The following is a 12,711-nucleotide window of genomic DNA, read 5'->3' as shown; positions in this document are numbered from 1 at the left end:
GCCCACCTGAATTCCTGGCTGCTTACAGCCGGAGCGTGCAGGTATGCGGAATCTTCCTCCGGCTGCCTTTCAGGGCTGCCACAGCCGCTCCGACCGGAATGTTGAGCGCGGCGCGCAGGGTTTCCCTTCGCCTAGCGGCCCGCACGCTACTGCTCCATTTGAGCTGGTGTACCGGTCTCCTCTGTCCGTACTAAAGCCTCTACTGTGTGGTGGTAACGAGACGGAATGTAGCTCATAGTTCTGTTGTTGTCCTTTGTATTGTCATTTGACATGGTTTCGTATCTTGTTGACGAAACTGTGTGATTAACAGTGCTTTGCAACTCCGCAGTCAATCTGTAGCAATGTAACAGAATTTTTGTGCTTGCAGTTACATAGCAATAGTGCCGTTGCTTCGAGCTTAGTCTTACATAAACAAGACTGAAATTCAAAACACTTAAATGACTGAAAGGGCGATGTATTCCTGACTCATTCTCATGGGTGCGAACTTTTAACACGGATGAAGAATGTGACTGGTATTCATGAATGAATTCGATATCTATGTAAATATTAAATGTTCAGCAGTATCATGAAACTTTTTTTTGTTGAAAATGTTTTTGAGATGATATATGTAGTCGTATTCCTAGACCAAACAAAGTTTCTAAAACACTGTTTACGAGCAAACCATGTTAATGAAATAAACAGGCCACCAGCTAGTTTAGGAAGCACACACTATTAGCTAAATGAAAGATACAAATAATCATGTATAGTAAGGCACTGACATCAATAATAGGTTACCACTTGAGGAATAAACGCAGCAGCTTAACTGCAATGAACGAATGAATGCAAGAGGCAAAATGATGTTGCGAGAAAGACACACGAAGCAGGCCAGTTTTCTGCAAGTAGAAGAAAGTAATGAATTCTGCACAGAAGTCGTTACACATTTAAACCGAAATCAAAGTTTACTAAAATTGAAGGTGTTTAATTAAATACTGTATTCTATTTGCAGTACCGCCATAACGAATTAACTAATCCGTCAGCTCCACTAAGTGATTGTCGTTTATCTACGTCTGAAGGATATTGCCGAACTGTGTAGCAGTCAAGACCCTACGGCATTGCAGTGTGGCAGTTCTGTACATAAGCTGTGTAATGTGAATGCTTTAGGTAAAGAAGTGACGCAAAGACAAGTTTGTTACAATAAAAATGTTCCCGCAGATTTCATGTCTCTAGAAAAGCAGAAGTGTCAAGCGTGGGAAATTTGGAATAACAAATTTATTGGTGAGTATTATAGGCTTGTTTGTGCGGCTTGAAAATTTAGCGCAGAGGAGAGAGCGTGTGAAATGAGACTACATTAAAAACCGGAAGACCTCGACTTCCCAATTTTTCTTTCGCGAATTTTAGTTACAATTTTAAGAGAAGAAATTGGTTTTTACCATCATTCTTTATGAAAAGTAAATGTGTGGTATTCATTTTAGCGCTACCATATATTTATGTTTGCTGTTGAATAGGACACAGTGGTATATTACTCATTCTTGTTGTTCTGTTTTGCAGCGAATCAGTACTTAAGCATAAGGAATAATAATAATAATAATAATAATAATAATAATAATAATAATAATAATAATAATACGAATATTTTATTCATTTTTGTGTCTTATACATTAATACTGGAGTACTCTTTTCAAAAGGATCGTTTAGTGTGATACTTCGTGTAGAACAGCGGGGATGATGTATATGCACTGCGAATTTTCTTATTGGTGTTCTCTGTACTACCGTGCGGCTACATTATTACTAACTAGATGCTCTCTCTCTCTTCTTGCAGGAACGTGGCAGCTCTGGATGTGGAATTAGGCGGAAAGGTAAGCAGACATTTCTTTGGCTGCTGGTTTGTCCTGACTGCAAGAAGAAACGATGTAGCCGCTGCTCTTATGTAGGGCAGAGAGCGCCACCCGGCAAGATCGCATTCCGGACCTCCTTACTCCCGCTGGCTTGTGGCACATTTATAGCCCGCTGGCGGGCCGGCGCAACCTCTGCATCCTCTGCCGGAATGGATGTCCGTCGCTGTAATGAGAACGGCCGTCGCGTCAGCTGGCTTTTTCAGCCACGACTCACGCATTGCGCAGCGGTCGCGGTAACATCATTCCTCCCACTGAATTCGCGATGGAAGAATGAGTCTACATTTGATTTTACGTTCATTTGGGAAGGTAGTGATTGTGAGTTTTTGAAATGTAGTACCTTATCATAAAACTTCGCTGTTGTACATTTTACTGTTATCGAATTACAGAGGCAATAGTGTAAATTACGTGGCAGTTTTGTTTTTTGTGTACTTGTTAGCTGGGCGGTATATGTGGCGTTTTGCGCTGAGCATTGATCTTTTTACGTTTGTGTTTCATTGTCTGATGGATGCACTTTTCAGAAACGAGTAATCTATTTTGTTCGTCCTCTGCACGCTTTTGCTACGGTAGTGTGACCTTTCAGTTGAATACTTGTATAAAACTTTTCTGGCGAAAGTAATTTACAGAAATCTCGTTCTCAAAAATAATTCACGATCTTCTGAAACCAGTATCATTACAAGATATCTGTCTGATGGCGTATAAGTTATGTCGGACATCCCATGACGTGGTAGTGGTGGTTAGTGTTTAACGTCCCGTCGACAACGAGGTCATTAGAGACGGAGCGCAAGCTCGGGTTAGGGAAGGATTGGGAAGGAAATCGGCCGAGCCCCTTCAAAGGAACCATCCCGGCATTTGCCTGAAACGATTTAGGGAAATCGCGGAAAACCTAAATTCGGATGGCTGGAGATGGGATTGAACCGCCGTCCTCCCGAATGCGAGTCCAGTGTGCTAACCACTGCGCCACCTCGCTCTGTTCCCATGACGTCCCGTTGGTATAGGAATCCCTTTGATTGGAGATACGAAACGGGTTTCAAAGACGCTTAATTGTGACGGTGACCAACTGCTTTAAGCTGAAAACCTCTCAAGAAAAGCGTGCACAGACTAGAACAGAACTGTACCTTCCTGCTAGCGAGCGACGTGGCGCGGTGGTTCGGACATTGACTAGCGTTCGGTAGGGCGACGGTTCAAATCCCCGGCCGCCATCCAGATTTACATTTTATGTGGTTTCCTAAAATCGCTTCATGCAAATGCTGGTATAGCAGCTTTGAAAAACTCGATCGAACGTTAACTCTACTCTCCCTTCTTCCTTCCACACTGATAGTCGCCAGCACTGTTATACACGGTCCAGCCGCAGTAATGTGACCACCGCCTGTGTTCGACGCCAACGTGCAATAACCTCTCAACAAACAGCAGGTGCCAGCACTAGCACTGGAGGGTATGTAAGGTGTATGCGGGGAGGAGGAGGAGGGGTGGGGGTGGGGAGGTGACGATCGGATGCAGGAATAGTGCATTGGTTGTCGCAGTGAGGAAACGGAGCGATATATCTGGCGTCCAAAAGGAAATGATCACTGGCTTTAGGGCCAAAGCTGAAAGAATTCCCGAAACAGCTACTACGTAAACTTTTCGCGTTCGCTGTGGTTAAAGGATACCATACATAGTGCAAAAGCGCTATCTAAAGCCGGCGCCGAGGCAACTATGGTGCACCCTGGGTATAGATGACAGGAGTGAAGGCCGGCGGCGGTGATGTGTACGGGCGAAAAGACATGAAACTGTTGAACAACTGGCCACCCACATAAACCAAGGAGCTACCGACAGCGTCTTCTCAACGACCGTTCAGGCAACCGTGCTGAGAGGGCCTCCGCAGCAGGTGCATTGTTCATGCACCCATGCTGACCGCTGCTCATTGGCAACCAGAGCTGTAATTAGCACGCCAGTTCCGCAACTGGACGTCCTCAGGGTGGCCTTTTCAGATGAATCACATTTTACGCTTCATCGGACAGATGGCCGTTGGGGATACGACGTGCAACGTCTGAAAGCAAACAAGGAGGTTACGTTATGGTCTGGAAACGTATCCGTGTCCTTTTCTGTGTGATCTAGCCATTCTGGAAAGCACAATGGATCAACACAAGTGTGCGTCTATCCTTGGGGACCATGCTCGGCCCCCTGCATGCAGTTCGTTTCTCCTCGGCACGATGACATCTACCAGCAGGACAATGAAAGCGACTCACAGCTCGCAGAGTACGTGAGTAGTTCGAAGAACACCAGGATGAATTTACCGTACTGACCTGGCTACCAAACTCCCCGCAATAAAACCCAATCGCTAATCTGTGCGACCACCTTGGTCGGGCTGCTTGCTACGCGCCTTGGATCATCAATCGTGAAACGTAGCGTAGCTGGTCGTGCCACTGCAGTCGGCTTGGCTCCACTATCCCTATCGTACACAACCTCATTGACTCATTTTCTGCGTCTCGCAGCAGCCCGCGCTGCAAAGGTGGTTACTGATGCTTTCGACTGGTGCTCACATTAATTTGACTTTTAATTTACTTCCGTAGGAATCGTAACTTTCAACACATTAAAAAAACGGTCGCGCGAAGGTGTTGTCGGTTTGTTGGTTCCGTCCGTTCGTTTCTGCGCCCAGGTAATGCCTTCGACTTGCGTTACGCGGTTTTAAGTCGTTACGTTCGTTAGTTTAGCGTTGCGTCTTCATATTTTGTTGATCAAAGTTATAACTTCCTCCTCAAAGATATGGAATTTGCGAAACTTCTTTGAAACGGTTCTGCAACATGAAGTCTATTGCCAGATTGCCATATGTTGCATACTACTGGAAGTCATTAGTACATTTATTAAGTTTTCACCGCAGTGCTACAGTATCTTGACGCGCTATACTTCTCAGTGTAATAAGCGTTGGTTTATGTGCTTTGAATACATTTAAGAAGACTAGTTGATAGTCACTGATTTCATATAGAACGTTGTTTGAGACGAGTGCATACACAAACAGCAGTTAGGCCGTCAAACGAAGATTCCAGTGGGTGCAACATCCCATAAGCGCCATCACATAGTTTTCTGGCATCTTTCAGTAGTTATGTATGTGACATCTGTTCATGCAAAAGAAACACTAATGGCTCAGGCTTAAGACAGTTGCTAAATACGATGAAAACAGGATGCACGTCCATTAGTGCGAAAAATCAGGACGAGCGGCCTTGCAGACGTCAATAACGCATTTATCCTTTGAAGGACACAAAGCGCTGAAGCCATTATAGTGATACTGCATTCCAAGTGGGTAGTAATAGTGATGTAAAATTATTGCTATCGATAGCATGAAATGTAAATTGACGAAGATCATATTACTGACACTGTCCGTGACTTAACCACAGAGTAATAATTCATATGGACATCCACAGATGTTCCTTTTATGATCTGTCCGAAGAATTGTTTGATGCTGCTGTCTACACTAGTCTATTCTATGCAAGCCTCTTCATCTCTCATAACTACTGTTTACTGTAATCAACACTTAGCCTCCCTCTACAAATTAACTCCCACCCACTACCAAAGGCACACACACTTCGCTGCACTAACGAATGACCTGACGATTTCTTGATGCCGCAGGATGTGTCCCATTAACTGATTGCTTGTTTAAGTCAAGATGATCAATAGATACAGCTGTCGAGATATGCATAGGCACATGTGAAGCTATTACTGCATATGTCTGCAGCCGCGGAGTCCTGTTACTATTGTCCGAGAAGGACAGAATTGTACTTTTGTTAAGCTATACAAAGCACTGACACGATAGTCTAAGACAGTCTAGTACTATAGGATCCTTCGGTTCCATGCAGCATCATTAAGGCGTTTCATTACTTCAGGGTCACGTTTCATTCACTGCTAGTGTTTCATAATAATCTTATTAACGGGGATCGTTCCAAATTCTGCCGAAATAAGAAGGCACTGTTGTGGCTGTTACACGTGACAACGACGGATATCAGTTAATTACACGATGGTTCTCGACAGAACACAGAAAAGGAGTATTTGTTCATTATCTAGTGATGAACGAGAATGTGGCACCATGATGAGAAAAGCGCCCCGCCTCCAAATCGTGTATTGTTGAGTTTTGAGTGTGCTGTACAAAGTGTAGCAGAGTGGAAAGAGAGCGACAAGAAAGCAGCGAAGGCGCAAACCGCGATGCCGGCGCGCGCTCGGGCGGGGGGCGAGGCCGTGACCAGTGGAATGCAGCGGCCGCGCCGCTAACGAGAACACGCGACGTCACAGACCAGACTACAGGGCGTGAGAATTGAACGGTCAAGGGAAAGGAACACAGATCACTCACTCCCCACCACCGGCGGGCAGAAATAAATGCATGACGTAACTGCGCGCCTATTTCTTGCTGGTTTCTCGCGGTCCTTTCGCCTAGCGGCCGCGGCTGCTCTTTGCCCACAGCTCTAATCACCCTCGCTGCATTCTTCGCCGCCTGGGAGCAACAGCGCCGTGGCGGTCTCCCCCACCAACCTTCCCCTCGCCCGCCGCCTTTACCATTCCACTCTGCCCCTACTCCTGTCCCCCCGCGGTCTCTGGAATGCCGCTGCGAGTGCTTAATTATATTGTTCTTACTGGCTGCACTTTGTTAATGGTTTATCGATCTTCTTTGTGCGGCGCGCCAGTCTTCTGAGCTCGCCGCGGCTTGCTGTCGAGGTGGAGGCGTGGCGATCTTCGGTCGGAACGGGGAAGAGTGCGAAGGGGAGAGGGGGAGGAAGAGAGAGAGAGAAAATCAGAACATGTGGAAGCGACTTGGAGAAGAGTCGAGATTGGTAAGAATGCTCGACGAGACTTCGTGCGAGGACGGCGGGAGAACTAGCGCAGGAATGTGCTTCTGCCTGTAGTTCTAAACACTGAGCCACCTCTTGCTTGCAAATACCGTCCTTTAGCTGTTCTTTCGCTCATTTACTGTTTGAGTTCCTGTATCGGAGTATATATATATATATATATATATATATATATATATATATATATATACGTTGTTCATCTTCTCTCACACTCATTGTTGTTGTTGTCTTCAGTCCGGAGACTGGTTTGATGCAGCTCTCCATGCTACTCTATCCTGTGCAAGCTGCTTCATCTCCCAGTACCTACTGCAACCTACATCCTTCTGAATCTGCTTAGTGTACTCATCTCTCGGTCTCCCTCTACGATTTTTACCCTCCACGCTGCCCTCCAATGCTAAATTTGTGATCCCTTGATGCCTCAAAACATGTCCTACCAACCGATCCCTTCTTCTAGTCAAGTTGTGCCACAAACTTCTCTTCTCCCCAATCCTATTCAATACCTCCTCATTAGTTACGTGATCTATCCACCTTATCTTCAGTATTCTTCTGTAGCACCACATTTCGAAAGCTTCTATTCTCTTCTTGTCCAAACTAGTTATCGTCCATGTTTCACTTCCATACATGGCTACACTCCAAACAAATACTTTCAGAAACGACTTCCTGATACATAAATCTATATTCGATGTTAACAAATTTCTCTTCTTCAGAAACGCTTTCCTTGCCATTGCCAGTCTACATTTTATATCCTCTCTACTTCGACCATCATCAGTTATTTTACTTCCTAAATAGCAAAACTCCTTTACTACTTTAAGTGTCTCATTTCCTAATCTAATTCCCTCAGCATCACCCGATTTAATTTGACTACATTCCATTATCCTCGTTTTGCTTTTGTTAATGTTCATCTTATATCCTCCTTTCAAGACACTGTCCATTCCATTCAACTGCTCTTCCAAGTCCTTTGCTGTCTCTGACAGAATTACAATGTCATCGGCGAACCTCAAAGTTTTTACTTCGTCTCCATGAATTTTAATACCTACTCCAAATTTTTCTTTTGTTTCCTTTACTGCTTGCTCAATATACAGATTGAATAACATCGGGGAGAGGCTACAACCCTGTCTCACTCCTTTCCCAACCACTGCTTCCCTTTCATGCCCCTCGACTCTTATTACTGCCATCTGGTTTCTGTACAAATTATAAATAGCCTTTCGCTCCCTGTATTTTACCCCTGCCACCTTTAGAATTTGAAAAAGAGTATTCCAGTCAACATTGTCAAAAGCTTTCTCTAAGTCTACAAATGCTAGAAACATAGGTTTGCCTTTTCTTAATCTTTCTTCTAAGATAAGTCGTAAGGTCAGTATTGCCTCACGTGTTCCAACATTTCGACGGAATCCAAACTGATCCTCCCCGAGGTCTGCATCTACCAGTTTTTCCATTCGTCTGTAAAGAATTCGCGTTAATATTTTGCAGCTGTGGCTTATTAAACTGATAGTTCGGTAATTTTCACATCTGTCAGCACCTGCTTTCTTTGGGATTGGAATTATTATATTCTTCTTGAAGTCTGAGGGTATTTCGCCTGTCTCATACATCTTGCTCACCAGCTGGTAGAGTTTTGTCATGACTGGCTCTCCCAAGGCCTTCAGTAGTTCTAATGGAATGTTGTCTACTCCGGGGGCCTTGTTTCGACTCAGGTCTTTCAGTGCTCTGTCAAACTCTTCGCGCAGTATCGTATCTCCCATTTCGTCTTCATCTACATCCTCTTCTGTTTCCATAACATTGTCCTCAAGTACATCGCCCTTGTATAAGCCTTCTATATACTCCTTCCACCTTTCTGCCTTCCCTTCTTTGCTTAGAACTGGGCTGCCATCTGAGCTCTTGATATTCATACACGTGATTCTCTTCTCTCCAAAGGTCTCTCTAATTTTCCTGTAGGCAGTATCTATCTGATTTAGAAATATTCAAACAAGAATCATTTTTTTTTAAAGAAAAATTTTTGAGTGGCCTTAACCCTAACAACATTTTCAGTAACGGGGGTTGGGTTGGGACCTCAGGCCCACCTTACAAACAAATTACAGAAAAAAAATCGTCAATTATTGTTAACACATTAAAAACGTGCTTTTTAAAGAGAGGGATTTGTATATAAGCAGGATCCTGAAACTGAAAATAGTATGACTTTCAGTGTGAAAAGTCGCGTCTGCTACCAAGACATAAATTTTTGGATAAGTTTAACTGAAAAATTTAAAACATTTAGAAGTATGTCTTCCATAAGCTAGAGGAACCACGTATTAAACTGAATTTTTCCTAGTGCTATGGCGTCAGTGGCGCCATCCTTTCTGTCTACTGCTAAAACTGTGCGTTCATCTGAAGTTCCAAAAATCGCTATCGAAATTTGCCAATATTTACGAAATACACATGACGTGAAATAATTAGAGTCAAGGACTATCTAAAAACTATTACATCGTAAAACAGTCATTAATCCTACAAAACCTAATGTTACGCAGTAAGGAAAGACGGCTGAAGGGAAAACAAAAGCAATCGTCGGATTAACCGCAAGAATTCCACAACTTGGTAACAAAGTTGCATCCGTGGCTTGTAGTACCAGTCGTCTGCCCGAAGTGCAACAACATTCACTCCAAGTTGTTTTCTGAATGAAAGGCTTACCATGGTCTGTGAAGCAAGCGTTTAGTGCGGCCTCCTTCTCACCCGCTTCCTCTGCGTGCTTTGTCTAGCGGCGGCTGTAGTGAGATAATGGGCGACAAGGATGGTAGATAAGTGGCTCAAGGACGTCAAAATGCCCGAACTAAAGCGCTGCTCGCTCTGCCCTCTCTCGATCGAACCGCACACCACGCGCGCACAACGCTTCCAGTTGTTGCCGCTAGATGGCTGAGTCGGCAAGAGCGTTTATCGTCGCGCTGCTAGATGGCGACGCTGGTCGTAACGTCGGAGCCACAGCACTTCGTTGTCATGCATCATTCGAGAGTATAGGTCTTACCGCGCATTTGCCGAAAGCAGGGGAGTTAAGTTTTCAACAAGAGCAACTGGTACGTTAAGCAGACTAGGCGTAGTGCCTTAGGAGAACACAGTAAGCGTCCTGTAAACAATTTTTTTAATAATTGTCAATCTGATGCCGTCCGTGCAAATATCATTCATTTAACTGATTCCTGGAATATAATTAGTTCATCATTTTGGTGAACTTTGAATCCTACCTTGAACCTTACATACATTTTCTTTCATGTAGTAATCTGTAGGAAAACATATAACTGTGTTTAGGTATGCAACAAAATCGGATATGTAAACCACTCCACACGAATGTCTTGAAGTTCTGATTGATGGACTACATTGTCTGCTGCAATTGTGTACTATTAACTGATAGAGATTTATTCATGCCATTTCTCGGCAGTGGGTTTGCAAGTTCGATAAGAGCTTTCCGTCTCCGTGTGACAGTATAGTTCACAATTTTCACTTTTACTGCTTTTTTCTCCTATTGTTCTGATGTCCTGCCCTGATAACCAAGCCTGAGTAAAGGCAACGATTTAGGGACAATATTTCACGTCTAATTTTGCACATCGAGGCGCGGTTGTCAAGTCACAGTAATTTTTTCCCGAGATTGTGCTGATATGGAATTCATTGATCTCCTGATCCTTGTGGGTCCCTTATAGGATGGCTTAAGTCGAATCACACTGGACGTAAACGTAACGGAACGGTATCGTTCAATTAAGGTAGGTTCGCAATAGATGGTACGTTAACACACTTCGCTCAGCTAATAATGAGCAGTGAGAGAGAGATTGCGAGGAACGCCCTAAGAAGAATAGAAAACGTATTGTACAGACATTACAGAATTTTCTTGCCCAAGGTTAATGGATAAATATGGACACAGCAAACAATAGTTACAAAACACTGACTGGCATCTTTGTTTTATTTCTTACATCTTGTTTTCATTCAGATTGTCACAAGTTTTTGTGTGCAGTGTAAGCTTTGTCTTTCTCTGGGTGTTTTGAAACTCAAATGATTTTTTCACTTTAAGATATTGGGTCTCTTACCTGGAAGATTGCTTGAGTGATTTTTTGACATACGGCGAGGGTACATAAGGACTATTTAGTCCTTATGTACCCTCGCCGTATGTCAAAAAATCACTCAAGCAATAACATAGTGATTATCTACTATGGTTGAGCGCGGCGTGAACAGGTTAACTTCGATGCTAATAGCAGACTACGATGAAAACGAAGTCAAAACTCGCTTCTGGAGAATCCTTTACGGCAATGTTCCATTTCGTTCCGTTGACAATGTGTGAATGCCACCATTTGGAAACGCATTGTAAAATGTTTTGACTTTCCTTTCCGAGACGTCCAGTGTGAATAGATCTTTGTACGAGCAGCGATTTTTTTCTGTAAGTTTGATTTCTGTAAGTTTCAGGAAGAAATGTTCCATATGTAATTGCAGCATTTTGAGTGGAGCGTCAGAGCGCAAAATCTGTAAGTCGAAGTACCAAGAGAGATCACACGAAGAAAGTGACACAGTGACTAGCTTAGTGTGCCAAATTATTTCAGTGAATACGTATTAAGACTTCTACGTATCCATCAAAATGTAACCAAAACACTGTGGTGTCTATGGTACAATAGCAGTTTGTAAAGAGGTTAGGGAGGGGTGGGGGGGGGGGGGGGAGACGGCGGCGGCGGCAAGTATGCAGAATAATATAAAATCTGCTGAGGTGTGTCAGATTTGCGACACAATGCATTGTAAATGTTTAGACCATATGTGTATTTTTGTAAAATTGGTTTTCCGCGTAAAGTCTGTCGAGCTGTCCGGTTGGTATCCCTAACCTATATTGATGCCTTATACTGAAGAATGCCATCAACTCGTTCTTCTCATAGGCACTCAGTAGTTCTCATTTTACTTTAAGGCGAACACTGGATCAAGTCTATTTCGTATGATCAGTTTGAGCGGTTGCTGACAGTTGTGTAATACAGTGACAACTCTCCCAGTGTCATAATACTAAAGTAGTTTTCAATTGGGCTGCTTATTAGTGGGCAGGAAGAGACCGATAAAAAGTAAAGTTGTATGACGAAGAGACCCGAAGGATAGGTTTACCCGCCTAAATTGGAAAGTTTTATTTCCTTCTCGTATAATAGCATGTCCCCATCGCGAAGTGTGAGAGAAATGTATGTGATGAGTGTGTGTAGCGTGGTGTCATTGTCGTTGTGGTGGTCTAGGAACCTACTTCTCTCGTATAGAATCATAGGAGCCACCGAGCTTAACATCCCCATCCAACGGACGGATCGCCACCAAAATGTCACGCGCCCCATTTCCTGACACACTGCGGAGAGTTTCGGAATTTAATACACTACATTAGCTACGTCTGGTGATAGGAAAGGAAATTTACACAACCTCCTCCCCCTCCCCTCTCCAATCTGTCGAAGGCAAGGCAACCAACAGCACCACGCCCGACGTTGATTCCCCTACGGTGATCTAACAAAAACTGGTGTCAGACGTGGCAGTGCCGTTTGCTGGAGTCGAATCACTTTCCTATAGTCATTAATGGAAACTCGTAGCACAGCCGATTGAAAAGGTAATTGAATTGGCGCTGTGGAAGGTTATTACATTTCTCCAAACAGGTACTGAATTTTGGTCTCAGAGCTCGTCTCGTCGTTATGCGTTGTGTAGGAATGTAGCTTGGACATACTGTTGAGAGCACAGCACGTTGATATAGTGGACAAAGTGTGGTATTCCTGGGATTGTTATCATACACTGAGTCATCAAACGTATCCGGACGCCCCCAAAAACTTAAGTTCTTCATATTAGGTGCATTTTGATCCCACCTACTACCAGGTACTCCATATCAGCGATCTCAGTAGCCATTAGGCGTCGTGAGGGAGCAGAATGTGGCGCTTCGCGGAACTCACGGAATTCGAACATGGTCAGGTGATTGGGTGGCACATGTCATACGTCTGTACGCGAGATTTCCACACTCCTAAACATCCCTAGGTCCAATGTTTCCGATGTGATAGTGAAGTGGAAACGTGAGGGACAGA

At 43.9% G+C, this 12,711-nt stretch overlaps 1 long non-coding RNA gene across 1 annotated transcript in view; it reads left to right on the top strand.

Moving 5' to 3' along the window:
- LOC126354217 (uncharacterized) overlaps nt 1–2,396 on the top strand; it is a 177,580-nt gene extending 175,184 nt beyond the window's left edge. Inside the window, exon 4 of the long non-coding RNA XR_007565283.1 lies at nt 1,799–2,396. This is a non-coding gene — a long non-coding RNA (uncharacterized LOC126354217). The remainder of the gene's footprint in view (nt 1–1,798) is intronic.
- Nucleotides 2,397–12,711: the final 10,315 nt, after the last annotated feature.

The sequence above is a fragment of the Schistocerca gregaria genome, chromosome 3, assembly GCF_023897955.1.
Source record: "Schistocerca gregaria isolate iqSchGreg1 chromosome 3, iqSchGreg1.2, whole genome shotgun sequence".
NCBI lineage: Eukaryota > Metazoa > Arthropoda > Insecta > Orthoptera > Acrididae > Schistocerca > Schistocerca gregaria.
This window is presented reverse-complemented; position numbering and strand designations above follow the sequence as displayed.